This window comes from Anser anser (assembly GCF_964211835.1).
Source record: "Anser anser genome assembly, chromosome: 4".
Taxonomy (NCBI): Eukaryota; Metazoa; Chordata; class Aves; order Anseriformes; family Anatidae; genus Anser; species Anser anser.
The window spans coordinates 24623803-24637114 of NC_139724.1; the positions used below are offsets into that span (position 1 = coordinate 24623803).

Consider the following 13312-nt stretch of genomic DNA (forward strand, 5'->3'; position numbering starts at 1 on the left):
TCAGTTTAAAAAATATAATTTTGTCCTTTTCACAAGACTAATTATTCCCACCCCCCAAAATATAAAATAGTATTCATTTTGTGTGCATGATAGACTGCTAAGCATACTGATTAAAAGTGTCAGCAGAAGAATTTTAATGTAATAGAAACAAAAATGTCACAACCCCCATTGTAACTTTCTAGGTTGCTCAGTAGTCAGAGATATTTGACCTGAAATAATAATGATAATATTTATAATAATGATAATAAAAATAAATGATGCTGAGGAATAGATTTCTTTTTTGTTGTTGTTGTTTGTTTTGCAACTGTTAAAAGACATCTTAAAAGTAAGCCTTTATTTTCTTGCTTGCCTTGTAACTATACAAAGATCATGAGATACTGAGTATTTGTGTCGTTCCCTTTTTTTTCCTCTTTTTTCCCCCTTTTTTTTCCTCTGCTGTAAATTCACTTGACAGATCATAAAAAATATTTTTTGAGAGAGATTAATTGCTGAATGGGGAAGTCAAAGATGCCTATACATTCCTGACACTCTTCTAATGTTTTGCAAGAGTTAAAGATGAGTTGAAATGCTATCTGATTCCAATGACTTGCCATGAAGAAATTTGATGGGAGCAAACCCAAGTTAGGTAGATATGGACGATGCAGGCAACCTTAGATAGATTTTGCTGTGTGCGTATCTAATAGCTTAAATTTTGTATATACTGAAATGCTACTCTGGACTGTTTATGGTTTCAGGTGGTCTTTTGTGGGGAAAAAAATAAATCTTGCAATTTCCATTTAAATAAGCTTTATGCAAGGCAGAATGAGTTTCCAGCCTAGTCCAACTACATAATGCATCACTGTTGGCTCCCTTAATTACATGGCTGTCATTTGTTGAGAACATGGACAGTGTTCTGCACAGTGGATGCATCAACACTCTCCCTTAGCTGACATACACTTCTTATGCAGAGAGGTCTCCAGGGATGTCTCAAGGACAAAATAGTTGCCTTTCTGTAATATCTGCCCTTGAAAATGCATCCCGAACTGCCTCTCTGGTAATTTGATTGAAATTTCTCTCTACAGAGGTCTGCTGTTTACTGGATTGGGTGGACTTCTCTGCCATGCACATATGTTCAGGAATATATGCCACCAGCCTCACAGGGCTGACACTGGTAAAAGGGTGCCCTGGATCCTTCCCAAAAGATTCAAGATATCAACCACTGATTTTGTAGGCAGTCCGAGCTTACTCAGAATGACATGGAAACTAAGCGCTAGCCCCAGGGGTACACACACAACACAGCTGGTTTCTGGAAAAGGGCTGGCAAATATGATTGTTTATATCACCTTATTGATTAAACTGAATCTCAGTGTGAGACCTCGAAATGAAACTTTGCTTCTGAAAATTTGCCTCTATTCCCAGAGGCAGACTTGTCTTTCACTCAGAATGAACAAAGGAACTAATCTGTTCATTTTGTTAAAGGTTCACAACACAGAAGAGTTTGACCAAAGGTTTGTTTTTTTTTTTTTTTTTTGTATACCTAAGCGAAGTTAATGTTGGTCCAGGCTTTTAGGTCAGAGTTTATAAACTGGATTTTAACCAAACACTTCTCTGTACGTTTTAGACGATGCTCACAATCTTTTATAATCTTAATTGTGGTAAGTTTGCTCCATCTAAATCATCTAAAAGCAATGAGAAAGTTATTTTAATTGCAGTGAGAGTGTCACTCATATTTTATTACGAATCCAGTACACGCTGGATTTCACGAATTGTGATGTGCATTGAAACTGGTGGTCTTTTTTAGAATTGAAATGAGATTCTTGTGACTGTGAGTTTATATAGGATAATATAATGATGGATGATACAAACTGTGATACTTTATTTATATCTTGTGTCTTTGATATTTAATTCTGTATTCAAGTAATACATGGCTCTGTCTGTGTTTTTGGGTGTGATATTAGTTATGCTTTTGAAGGAACATTTTAAAAGGTCAGTTATGCAGGCATTTAGAGGTGGGCAAGGCATCTCTTGCACATGGATTTTAACAAAGCCCATCATTTCAGATACCTGTTGTCATATGTCCCTGTTATATTTGCTGTTATTTTAGCTGAGTGAGGCAGTGGTGACTGATCAGAATAAAAAGTAAAGTGAACAGATTGATATCTACCAGCTCTCTTAGCTGGCATACATTTTGTCCCCAGGCTCATCCAGTAAAAGTATTCCCCAAAGTAAGCACATTATTTCTATGAAATAATGAAATTGCTGTGAAATATGAATTTGTCTGTTTCTTCTGTTTGAAGAGGGTTATTTTTTGTTGGTTGCTTGTCTTTGGTTTTGCTGTTGTTGTTGTTTGTATTTTGTTTGTTTTGAGTGCCTGTAGATATGCAGTAGAAAGAAAAGCGTCCATCTGAGATATAGATGTCACTGTCCCCAGATTGGTCAGAAGCCATTTAGACATTTTGAACACCATTAATCACCAGCCTTGAAAGCAATGTCAATTGTAGTACCAGAAATATCTTCCTCCCAGTAGCCAAAATCACTGGAAATAAAAATATCTTTTCTGACCATGACCTCAGGAAGCCAGTTCTTTCCAGAAGGCTTTCAGTATACTCTGGTTGTACATTGTGAATTCCTGTGCTCTTCTAAGCTCCTGCAGCTGTGAAAATCTGCAAATGAGGAGCAGGAGGGCAGAACAGCAATTGTTGTACCTGACTAGAATCCTGATAAGGCTTGGATTTTAGTTTTTCCCCAAAGTTCTGTTGTTCTTGTCTTGGTTCAGGTTGAAATGTGTATATAAAGGGAAAATTGGTAAGGAAAGTATAATTAATATAGTATGAGACTAAAATACATCTCAATATTTACTTTAGTAGAATTCCCTGGTTGGTAAGGCAGAAAAACCCTAGGAAAAACCCTTTATTTTACATCATTTTACAGTTCTGGTTATGTCCATTTGTAATTCATATCAGAGTACATGCTTTGTGTTTTTGAAATTACTTGCATTTAAAAAAACATCCGTAGGTTTATACTCATGTTACTTGAAATCGATATATGAATACACGTTACTGATATCAAGATAGCTAATAGTGGATCTGAGTACCAGGATTTATTTAAGAAATAGCAGGACTAGAGCTTTTCCCATACTTGATTATCTCACACTCTCACTCAGTAATGTGTCCACCCAGTAATGAGGTCCATCCCACCACCTCCCAGCACAATTTTCAGTAAATCTCAATTTCCTTGTTCAAAGGTTGCTGCTGGCCCATCATGGTTGGGCAGAAAGTTGTGCTGGTGTCTGTGTTGCCTGCACATACATATATAGGGCATCATAGGCTGAGGACCCTGGAAGTACCCAGCATTTGTCTTCATCCAGTTTGCTGATCTCCTGTATCTTCTCCTATTTCCAGGATCTTTCCTTCAGCCAGGATCTTCATCCTTTCCAGACTTCCTCTTTCTTTTTGACCTCCTTTTCTACCCACAGTCCCAGGACCCCAGATTTCCCAATCTAAGCAGCCATTGTGCAAAAACACAACATGGGATCAGGGATCAGCCTCCTAATTTGTGATAGTTTCATATGTGTAAAAACTGGAGGATTTGGGACATGCCACTTTTAGTCCAGGTGTTATCAAAACTTACAATCAGCTGGTACTGATAGCAGCTGGCAAGTAGCAAGCTTCTGCCTGATAGTTCAAAAATTCAGTTTTGGACATTGACCCCTCCCACACAGATACACTCAATTATGTGCCACCTGTTAGTGTTCAGTTTGAGCAGGAAGATTTTTTGTTTGTTTTTTCCACCTAGGACTGGTGCTGATACTGCTAAGATTGTACCACCTGCAGTCTGGCCCAGACTCACACTGATTGCTGCGCTACTGCCCCACATTTTTCCCTAGAGTTTCGTGGTGCAACCTCCCTCAGGGCTCTCTGCTTATGTCATGGTTGGGGTGGTGTGGTGTTTGCCATCCACTCACCTTTTGCCTATAGATCGAAACAAATCTCAGTACCCTTCTGGACAGAGTGTCCAGCATACAGCTAGATAAATACAAAATATGGTGGGTGAACAGTTGAGTGATGGGTCCATGTGTATGGTCCCTGTGTCCCAGAAAGGAACACTGAATGTAGAGCCATGACTTGCTAGAAGTCTGTGTGTCCCTCAAGGGGAACTAAACTGGGGTAGGCAGACTTGTAATCCCGCAGAACCTGGAGTGAGGAGGAAGTGTTGTATACACATTGTACAATCTTGGAACTATGAAGCACCTTAGTGAAGAAATACAAATGTTCACACACCTCTGGCCCTAGAATATATGGGTCGGACAGTTCACAATATTATCAAACTTTAAGATTTTTTTTTCTTCTTTCACCTTGTTAAACAGTAGTTGATGAAGCAAGAAAACATTTACATATTTTGTAATGATAATCAAAACAACTAAGACTATTTTTTCCTAGTTTCTTATAAGTGCAAAAATGTGCTTGGAAATAAAATCTTGCAGTTTCTCTTTTCATGTTGTGTGAGAAATATGAATATTTAATAAAATACTGGTTGTATATCAATGTCTTCCATTGAGAGTTACCAATCTGCATTTATATATATGCAGTCTTTGTAAGGTACAAATAACCTTTGTATCTTATAACTGCACATGCTTGTGTGTTTGACAATGTGCGTTTATAACCTTTTTATAGATGCTTTGGTGCATTAAAAAGATATCTGATGTCCAAAGAATTACACAGAAAAGCTCACTGACATCAAGTGAGTGTATAAGGATCTTTGACACCATTTTTGGCAGTCAATACTTCATTAGCAATGTCCTGTTTATTTATAAGCCTTTTTCATTACTATTTTAAATTTTGTTTGTTGATTTATTTTACCACTGTTCTATAATACACTCCCGAATTCTAATTTTTAAGAAAAGATACTCTTACAGGAAAAGTTCATACAAGTAGGTTGTGTTAGAGAGAATTAATATTCTGATCGTATCCCCAGTGGCAGCTGAAGTGAATCCAGTCAAATAATTTCAGGCACAAAGCTGTATTACTTGCAGCTTGTCCATGAATTTAGCCATTAAGTAATTATGTATAAAAAGGAGTATCTACTGCTTCTGATTTTTTATATACCAAGCATTAGAGGATGATGTATTTCAATAAATGAGCACAAAAAAATCATTTATTTACTTATTTATTTGTGATTAACCAGAATTCTTCAAAATTATGCTTAGGTTAGTGAACACTGACTAAAAGTCTGATGCTTGTCTTGTCTTCTGCCTTCACTGATATGAATAAAAGCTTGAATATTTTTCTATGGAATTTATATTTTATAAATTGATTAACAATATCAGTATAGTACAGAAATAGGTTTCTAATATTTCTTTCTTTTCATTAATGCTGGATATAAAAAACAGATTCTGTTTTCAGGGTTTCCATCATAGCTTGCTATTTGCAAAGACAATTGAATTTTCATGAATATGATCATGAGTAATTTCTGTAAACATAATGACTGTTCTGATTTGTTTATGCATGACAATAAGACAACTACCATTACTAGGCCAATTCCTGAATTAAAAAAAAAAAAAAAAGTGTGTTGATTTCAATTTTGTTCTTCCTCATTGCCACTATTTCTGAAAGTCCCTAGTAAACACAAATCTTTATGAACTCTTTGGGAGGTTTATTTTGGGTTGAGGGATTTTGTTTTGTTTTCTACAGATTTCCTTGGGTTATACACTGCATATCAGATAGGCACAAGCAAGGAACAAACATATTCAGGGCAAGCTGTAGCAGTATCTGGGATTATTATTGGATATTTCTGAAGTTTCTTTAAAGCTGTATTTCCGTGAAAAAGCTAGTTGCAGAAATATATTGATGCAAGATATGTGAATGATTTGGTGACTTGATGCAGTGAAGGACATTGAAGCAGCTGGTAACAAAATATTCTGGTTGTGTTGGATGCCAGGTTCCCTGTTTCTCATTATCTAGGAAGAGTTTAATCACAATTTTGCTCTGAGGTTTCTTTCCAGCCTGAAAAAAATGTCTAGAAAAACATGGTCTTGAGTCATTAGGGCAGCTGTGAAATTGCACAGTTTTCAATTAATGGAACAGACATTTCAGCGTTTACCAGGCATTCCATCAGTATAATAAGAATCAAACTGGCTGTTGTAACTCTGAGTATCCAATGAGTTTAGATAGAAATGATTGGGGCAGAAAATGAAGGAGTCTGATAACTGGATGGATTTTGGAGCAAAAGCTGTTTAAATATCCTCAAACTAAAATATCTGAAGTCTGAAATACTGCGGTGTTCCTGACAGTTGAGAAAATACATAGAGGTTTTTCTGACTCTTCAGGAACTGTTTACTTAAGTTCTTCAGTGTATTTGCAGTAAAGTAGGTAGCATTGTGGTTTATTATATTTTACAGAGTGCAGCCTGAAGTCTTCAGCTTCCAGAAATATACATAATTTTTTTCTAGTTTGTACTTCTCCTGCTAAATAATTATTTTTATTTTATATTATTTAAATACCCTGAAGTACAAATAAGCCTTGTATACTCTATACATACTATTATGGGCTTGATAGAGTTCTAAACTTCCTAGAAAGACAGTAAATTACTGAACTGTTCATATTGCCAACTTGCAAAAATCCAACCCACATTATTCCTTCCTCTTGAAGAATTCTGTTTCTTCCTGTCCTAACAACAGATGTTTAGGAGTTCTCATTCAGCATTTTTCAAAGCATTTTCACATTATTCTGCTAGCAGATTTCCCTGTAAGTGAGTGAACAGCTGGAACAGAATTTTCCTGTCTATTAAAGCCTTTTTCTAGGTTGCAGTTGTAGAGAGCTTAATAAAACAGCTCTTCCACTGCCCCATTTCCTTGGACTGTGCAAGTGAAAATTTCTGCACTCTGTGACCTTCTGAAAATTCCTCTGGAAATGAATGTAGGTTCCAGATCTTGCCTTGCATTTAATGCGTACTTTTTACAATCAAAGCTATTGCTAAAGTTTCAGTTGTTGCATCCTGTATCTTACAGGACAGAGTAATGCAGTAGTGCTTATACCACCCTTGATATCATCTAATAGAATATGTTTAGATTTTTTTTATTTTTATTTTTTTAACCAGCTTTGCAAACTTGAGAAGGACATTGTGAGGATCTCTTTCAGTTCTGAGAGAGAGAGAGAGAGAGGAAGATACTGATAGATTTGGAGATTCAGATAAACTAAACGTATCAATAAAATCTTCTGTGTTACCTCACTGAATACAATAGATTAATACTAGTGCTAATGAAAACAAAAATCTTAAATGGCATCTAAGCATCTAATGCAGAAGGAGAGCTTTGACATATCTAGAATTTAGGTGTCAGGAGGTTGTTTATTTATAACATTTCAGCTGAAAAAAACACAAGAGCTTTCCATTCTGTTACTCTCCAAAGTACATTCAAAGCCTTCATGTATTTTTGTTGTAATAATGACATACTAGTAAAGAGTGATAGAATAACAATGACCTTCAAAGAATTATCTTAATTCTTGCTTATGTAAAGTTAAGAAGTTGTATTCCTACAGAACATTCTTTACCATTTTAAAATCAGGAAGGTGTGTCACTGTTATGTTCATCTGTGATGAAGAACCAGTTATTTAACTTTCTAGATGTATAAATATCCATGAAAATATTCACATGAAAATATTTTCTTGAATTTCAAGGTGTATGTTTTTTATTAGTTTCCCCAAATATTATATTTTATTGTTGATTTGTAAGATCTTGGACATTCAATTTTTCACACCAGGAATGTCCTTGAATTAGTGGTTGTAGAAATGCTGACAACAAAATATTTGCATGCTTACAGAAATTATTTTACACATTAAAACTTGTTTAGTGACTTATTTAATCTTAGTTAATGGATGAAATGATGTCCCATGAAATGAAGAGAACAGGCTAAACATTGTGTCACTTAGCTTTATTCTTCTGCACACATTTCATATGTTCACATTTAATTTTATTACATATCATGTTTGATAGGTGTCACACATTTCATATTACTTCCAAGTTCTTTCAGCAGTAAGAGGTAGGATGGAGATTGCAACCCGGGCTCTTTAAGGCATTTTCATATTTAATAAGAAATAAGCTACAATAAATAATGTAACATTTTATTATGATGACAGAACTATATCTGGATCTAGACTCTCAAGCAAGTAAGTACATGCTGTATTCATTGGTTCAATTCATTGTACTTGGAGAGAAATGTAATTAATAGAATCATAGAACATCCCGAGTTTCTCTTGATTTCTTTTTTTTTTTTTTTTGTAGATTTGTTTTCTGCAAATATTCCTGTTTTATTCCTAGAAGCTCCTCCACTTTTGAAGATTTGTCCTCTACTTCTTTTGTCTTCTTGATGTAGAGATGAGAAGTTAGAGTATGCTTTCATTGTCTTTTAAATGAGTAAATGAGAATGTTGGTTATTAAATGAGAATATACTGAAAAGCTAATCCAAATCAATTCCTTGTGTTGGGAGGTAGGAGAATGTCCATTTGTAGTGGGTTCTGTGATCAACCGAATAGTTGATACTCATATCAATTGAGTTAGGTATTACTAGTTTCTCATTGGTATCAGGAAATGGTCTAGATGGCTTCTGGAGGTGTATTCTTTCTCATTTTCTATCTTATGATAGAGTGAAAATCTCCACATCCCAAATATTACTATACTTAGTGTAGATGTTTCAGACAGCTCTGTTGTTCCCTTCAGGGTTAGGGAGTATAGAAAGAATCAGCATATGTTACTCCTTTTATACCTTTCTCAATACATCTAGTAGAGCTTTACAACTCTGTGTCATCAGTATGCTAGCACTGGAAATAACCCATATCCCATACAGCTTGGTAGGTCACTATGCTTCTTTTAACTGTGTGAAAAAGTAAAAAGCTAGTACAAAATCTGCTCTTCACAGTTTGTGAAGTGCCAGGAACCTCTTTGCTTTTATAGCTGCTATAGCTGGGAAAGCAATAAAAAAAAAAAATCTACTCAGACATAGCTGTGTAGTCCATGTTATGACCAATAGAACTGTTTTGAATGGTAAAGCTGTTAAATCCTTTGAACAAGAAGAAAATTAAAGAAAAATATTCAAATCTAAAGTTTGATAAAATGATAGTGTAGAGGTTAGAATGAAATCAGATTTACAAGTAAGAGGCAAGGTTGCCACAACTAGGAATCCGTAGAGGTTGGAGTTTGAACTAATTGCTCAATTGGAAGCCCTGAGGTACCTTTAAGCTATTATCTTTGAAATCAACATCTATCCTAGTGATCTTTGATGGTCAGTGAGAAACGTAGTGTTCTACTTCTGTGGTAGAAGACGTGTAATTAATTGCCCCAAGGCAAATAGTATGTCAGCTAGATTAAGGGAAGTAAATAATTAATATAGCAAACAAATCTGACAAACACTAAAATTTCTAATAAGCCCCTTTATTTGTAGGAGAGCACATTCATACTCCCCCCGCCCCCAAATGATGGAGATGGACTGTCATCCTGGTTCTTTTCTTGTACGTGTCTTTGTGCTCTCTTTAAAGTTTTGTATAGACTACTAGAGGTTTATATGACAATGATGTCAATGATGTGTCTTAAACTTAGCCAAACTGTGCAATGACCGGGTTTTGCAGTCATCAAGACATAGACATTTTGTGGAAAAAATCAGTAGATAAGGAGCTCTCAGATTCAACCCAATACACAGAGATAATGGTATCAGGAAAAAAAATGTTGGTGGAATTTTGCTAAAGCATTAGTGTCATACTATTGGCTGAAGACTGAAAATAATGCTCGGCTAAGCCAGCTCATCATTTAATCTTGAATACAGCAAATGCTTTTATCAAGATCAAAACCAAAAACCCTTAACTGTCTTCTTTCTTCAGCTGTGGAAGAGAAGTTACTGTTATCATCTTTAGAATAAAGCTAATGTTTTATTTAATACTGTTCTTTTTAAAACAGGGAGAAAAATGCTTATCCTTTTGATGTCTTCAAAATAAGATTTAAGACTCTGTATCACATTTATGGATGCCAAATAGGTCCTGGAAAGTTGTATTCTTTGCAAACTTCCAAGACAACTACATTTCTGAAACATACTGACAGAGCAGACTCTGTCTTTAAACAAATACTAAGCCAGAAGAAATTTGATAATGATCCATGAACATAATTTCCCTGTTAATACAGAAGTAAACGATCCTGTTAGCATGAATCTGTTACCCTTGCCTAATAAATCCCCAATTATTGATAATTTTGATAATAAATATACAAAAATTTGTCTTTCCCTTTACTCCTTGAAAGTTGCGTTGTAAATTGTTCCTTAGGGATACCTGGTTTTGCTCTACTTATTCTTAGAGTTTCCATTAGGAATGTCATCAATATTTCTGTGAGGTAATGGTCAATTTATTTTGACCATTGCTATGATCAAAATAAATTATAAATATGGAGTGCTATGAGATGCACAATTATTTTCTGAATAAACATCAATGGAGAAAGAAGTTCTTGTATTAAATTTTCAATGTATTTGACTAAGTGAATGTGCTTGAATGAATAATCCAAGCCTTTAAATATAAGACTTCTAAGCATACACGATACGTGGCTTTAAAGTCATTGTATACTCAAAAAACATAGCTTTTGAGAACCACGAATTAGTTATTGACTCAAAGTATATGTCCCCATTAAGTTTAAGTAGTTTCTGACATTCAAAACATTACTTTAGAAGTAAAATTTTCATGAAAGTTGCTAGACCACTATTCATTGTTGCAGAAGTAGCTTTTGAATTCTAGTATACTTGCAAATATAATTCCTAAGATTCCTGAAGTTATTTGCCAGTGCTCTATCAGGAAATGATAGAGTGTAAGAACTCATTTTGTCTGAATTAAGAAAGCCAGAAAGCTTTGAAAATCTTACAGCTTATCCCACACTAATCTTTAGCAATGTGCTACACACATGGGGTATCAGAACAGACAAGGAAGCCTGCATGTCTCATTGCTAGAACAAAACAGGTAATAATAATAAAACTTTATATACATATTTTAACTTCAAATTAAGGGAGATGTTATACCACGTTTTTGCCATCAAAGGTTGTTGTTTCCTTTTTTCTTTTTTTTTCTTTATTTTTTTTTAATAAAGTAGTTTCATTTTTTCTTTCCCAAGGAGAATAATGAACTCATGATTCAGTTCTGACTGAATCATTACTCAGTGTATCAACGAAATTATGCTATTTCCTAGCTGTTTAGTGTTAGTAGGAGTAAAGGATCTCAAATCTTTCTATTAATTTATTTGCACAAATGTATAGAATGTATGGTTTATGCATGTTGGTGTTTTGCATTTGTGTCTGTCCCCACACTCACTTTGGCTGGTTTCTACTTGATTCTTTGTCTTCTAAAGACAAATTATTGACAACAATTTTGACCTGTGCTTCATTGGGAACAAATGTTTTGGCAACTGGCCATTGTAACAGATTTTCTGGGTGATATGCACATTCTACAGTGATCATGCCAAAGCCTGGCATTTCAGATAGCTTCCTTTTCAAGAGCAGGTGTTCATTTATTCCACATCATTCTGCAACCTTGGCAGATGAGCTAAAATTCAGAATAGAAGAAAAAAAAAAAAAAAAAAAGCTTTGATCCAGCTCCATAGAAAGAAAATCCTAATGCTTGAGCTTGAAAGAGATCCAGAAAAAGAAATAGATGTGTGAAGTTGGGTTGTAACTGGGTGGGGGAATAGGGAAGGATGGCAAATTATAGAATGTACTACTTCATTAACTTGTCTGGGTTCTGCATGTTTTAAATATTGTAATACTTTGCCTACTCAATTACTTATTTAAATCATTTATGTACTGATGGGGTTTGTCTGGACAGGAATCTTAAAGTATCAGTAAAATTCACTTTACAACAATTCCTCCAACCTTAACAACACTGATTGAAGTTTTTTTTCTAATTGCATTAGAGTTCTATTCTTTGTTACAAATAACATTTACTAGTTCTGTTCTCTTAGGAGATACAGTTTTCTTTGAATATCTGAACTTTGTCAACATTGTTTTAATTACACATAGTGTAAACCATCAAAATTCATCATTAATGCAAAACATAACACATGTAAATGTGTGAGACCTGATAGGAAATCTATGCTTGAGAACTGAACATATAATAAAAAATACCAACACTGTATCAATAAAGAACATTCTCGGGCTGTGCAGTTCCATGGCTATCATACACTTGAGGATGATAAATATTTGATGAGTTTCATTCTGTAGTATACTATTTTCTATTTATTTAGATTGCAACCATCTCTTATCCCTTGCTTACAAAATAGTAGATGTATTTTATCTTTATAGCATTCCTTCACCTTTGCATAGGCTATCTCAGATTAAACCAACTGCAAAACATTTTTGTCTTGTGCGCTTCTTTATTTATCCCTCGGCAGTTTAAATGTTAAAAGCAGTTTAGCAGTATTCTGTCAAAAAATAAACATTTTTAGCTTATGAAGCCTGCTGAGAGAGAGAAAAACAGCTTACCATAAAAGCTACAGGGTATATGTATAAAATCAAACTCAATTTGAGCCGCCTGACTGACCCACCTACCTTGTGGACTGATGACTTTCTATGATGAGGTAGAATCTTCTTGTCTCAATTATATGGGAATTAAGTAGATGAGTCCAGAGGACCTATTGTAAATTGATGGTATGTTTAAGGCGAGAAAGAAAGAAGGACTTAAAATATGACAGTAGCTCTTGGAGACATCTCTGCTCTTGCTTCACACACAAATAATGGTATATTCTTGCCAGTGTACACTGGAAATAATGTAGGCCAACAAATCTTCAAGTGGATTATGGAGTTTGTGTTGCTACATATTGACACAACCACTTTGCTGACCATACCTGAACATAATATAGTGTGTATATCTGTATGTTTTAGAATCCCAGCAATTACTGTGATACTGTAATTTACAACTATGAACTCTTGAGCTCCAAATGCCATATTATTCTTACTATTCGCAACATGGTGAACACTTGCTTTTTTAGAAGATCCTAGCAGGGAACAGTTTTTCAACTCTTCAGAAATTGGAATTCTGAAAATTCTTCATCAAAGTAAAAGTCAAATTAAAAAAAAATATGGAAAGTTAAGTTTAGCTTGCAAGTCAATATGTGCCCTTTGAAATAGATTCACATCTCTTCTTTGAATGTTACTATTAGGCAGTATTCTGCAGTTGTCATACTCTTCAGTAGACATTCCAATCTAGAAATGACAGAAGAAAATTTTGTAAAATATATTTCATCAGATCAAATATGTTCTTGCAAAGTATTTTATTTCAATTGAACTGGAGTTTTTTGAATGACTTTTTGAAAGAAAAAA

General features: G+C 34.7%; 1 protein-coding gene across 8 annotated transcripts in view; it reads left to right on the forward strand.

The window, feature by feature from the left end:
• The window catches only part of GPM6A (glycoprotein M6A), a 177250-nt gene that overhangs the window by 103412 nt on the left and 60526 nt on the right, over positions 1-13312 (forward strand). The window contains exon 1 of one of the 8 annotated variants that reach the window (XM_083835367.1): positions 10488-10961. The exons of the other annotated variants lie outside the window; for them this stretch is intronic. The gene's annotated coding sequence lies outside the window, so the exon portion shown is untranslated. Of the gene's footprint in view, positions 1-10487; positions 10962-13312 lie in introns of those variants that run through there. 8 annotated transcript variants of the gene reach the window in all.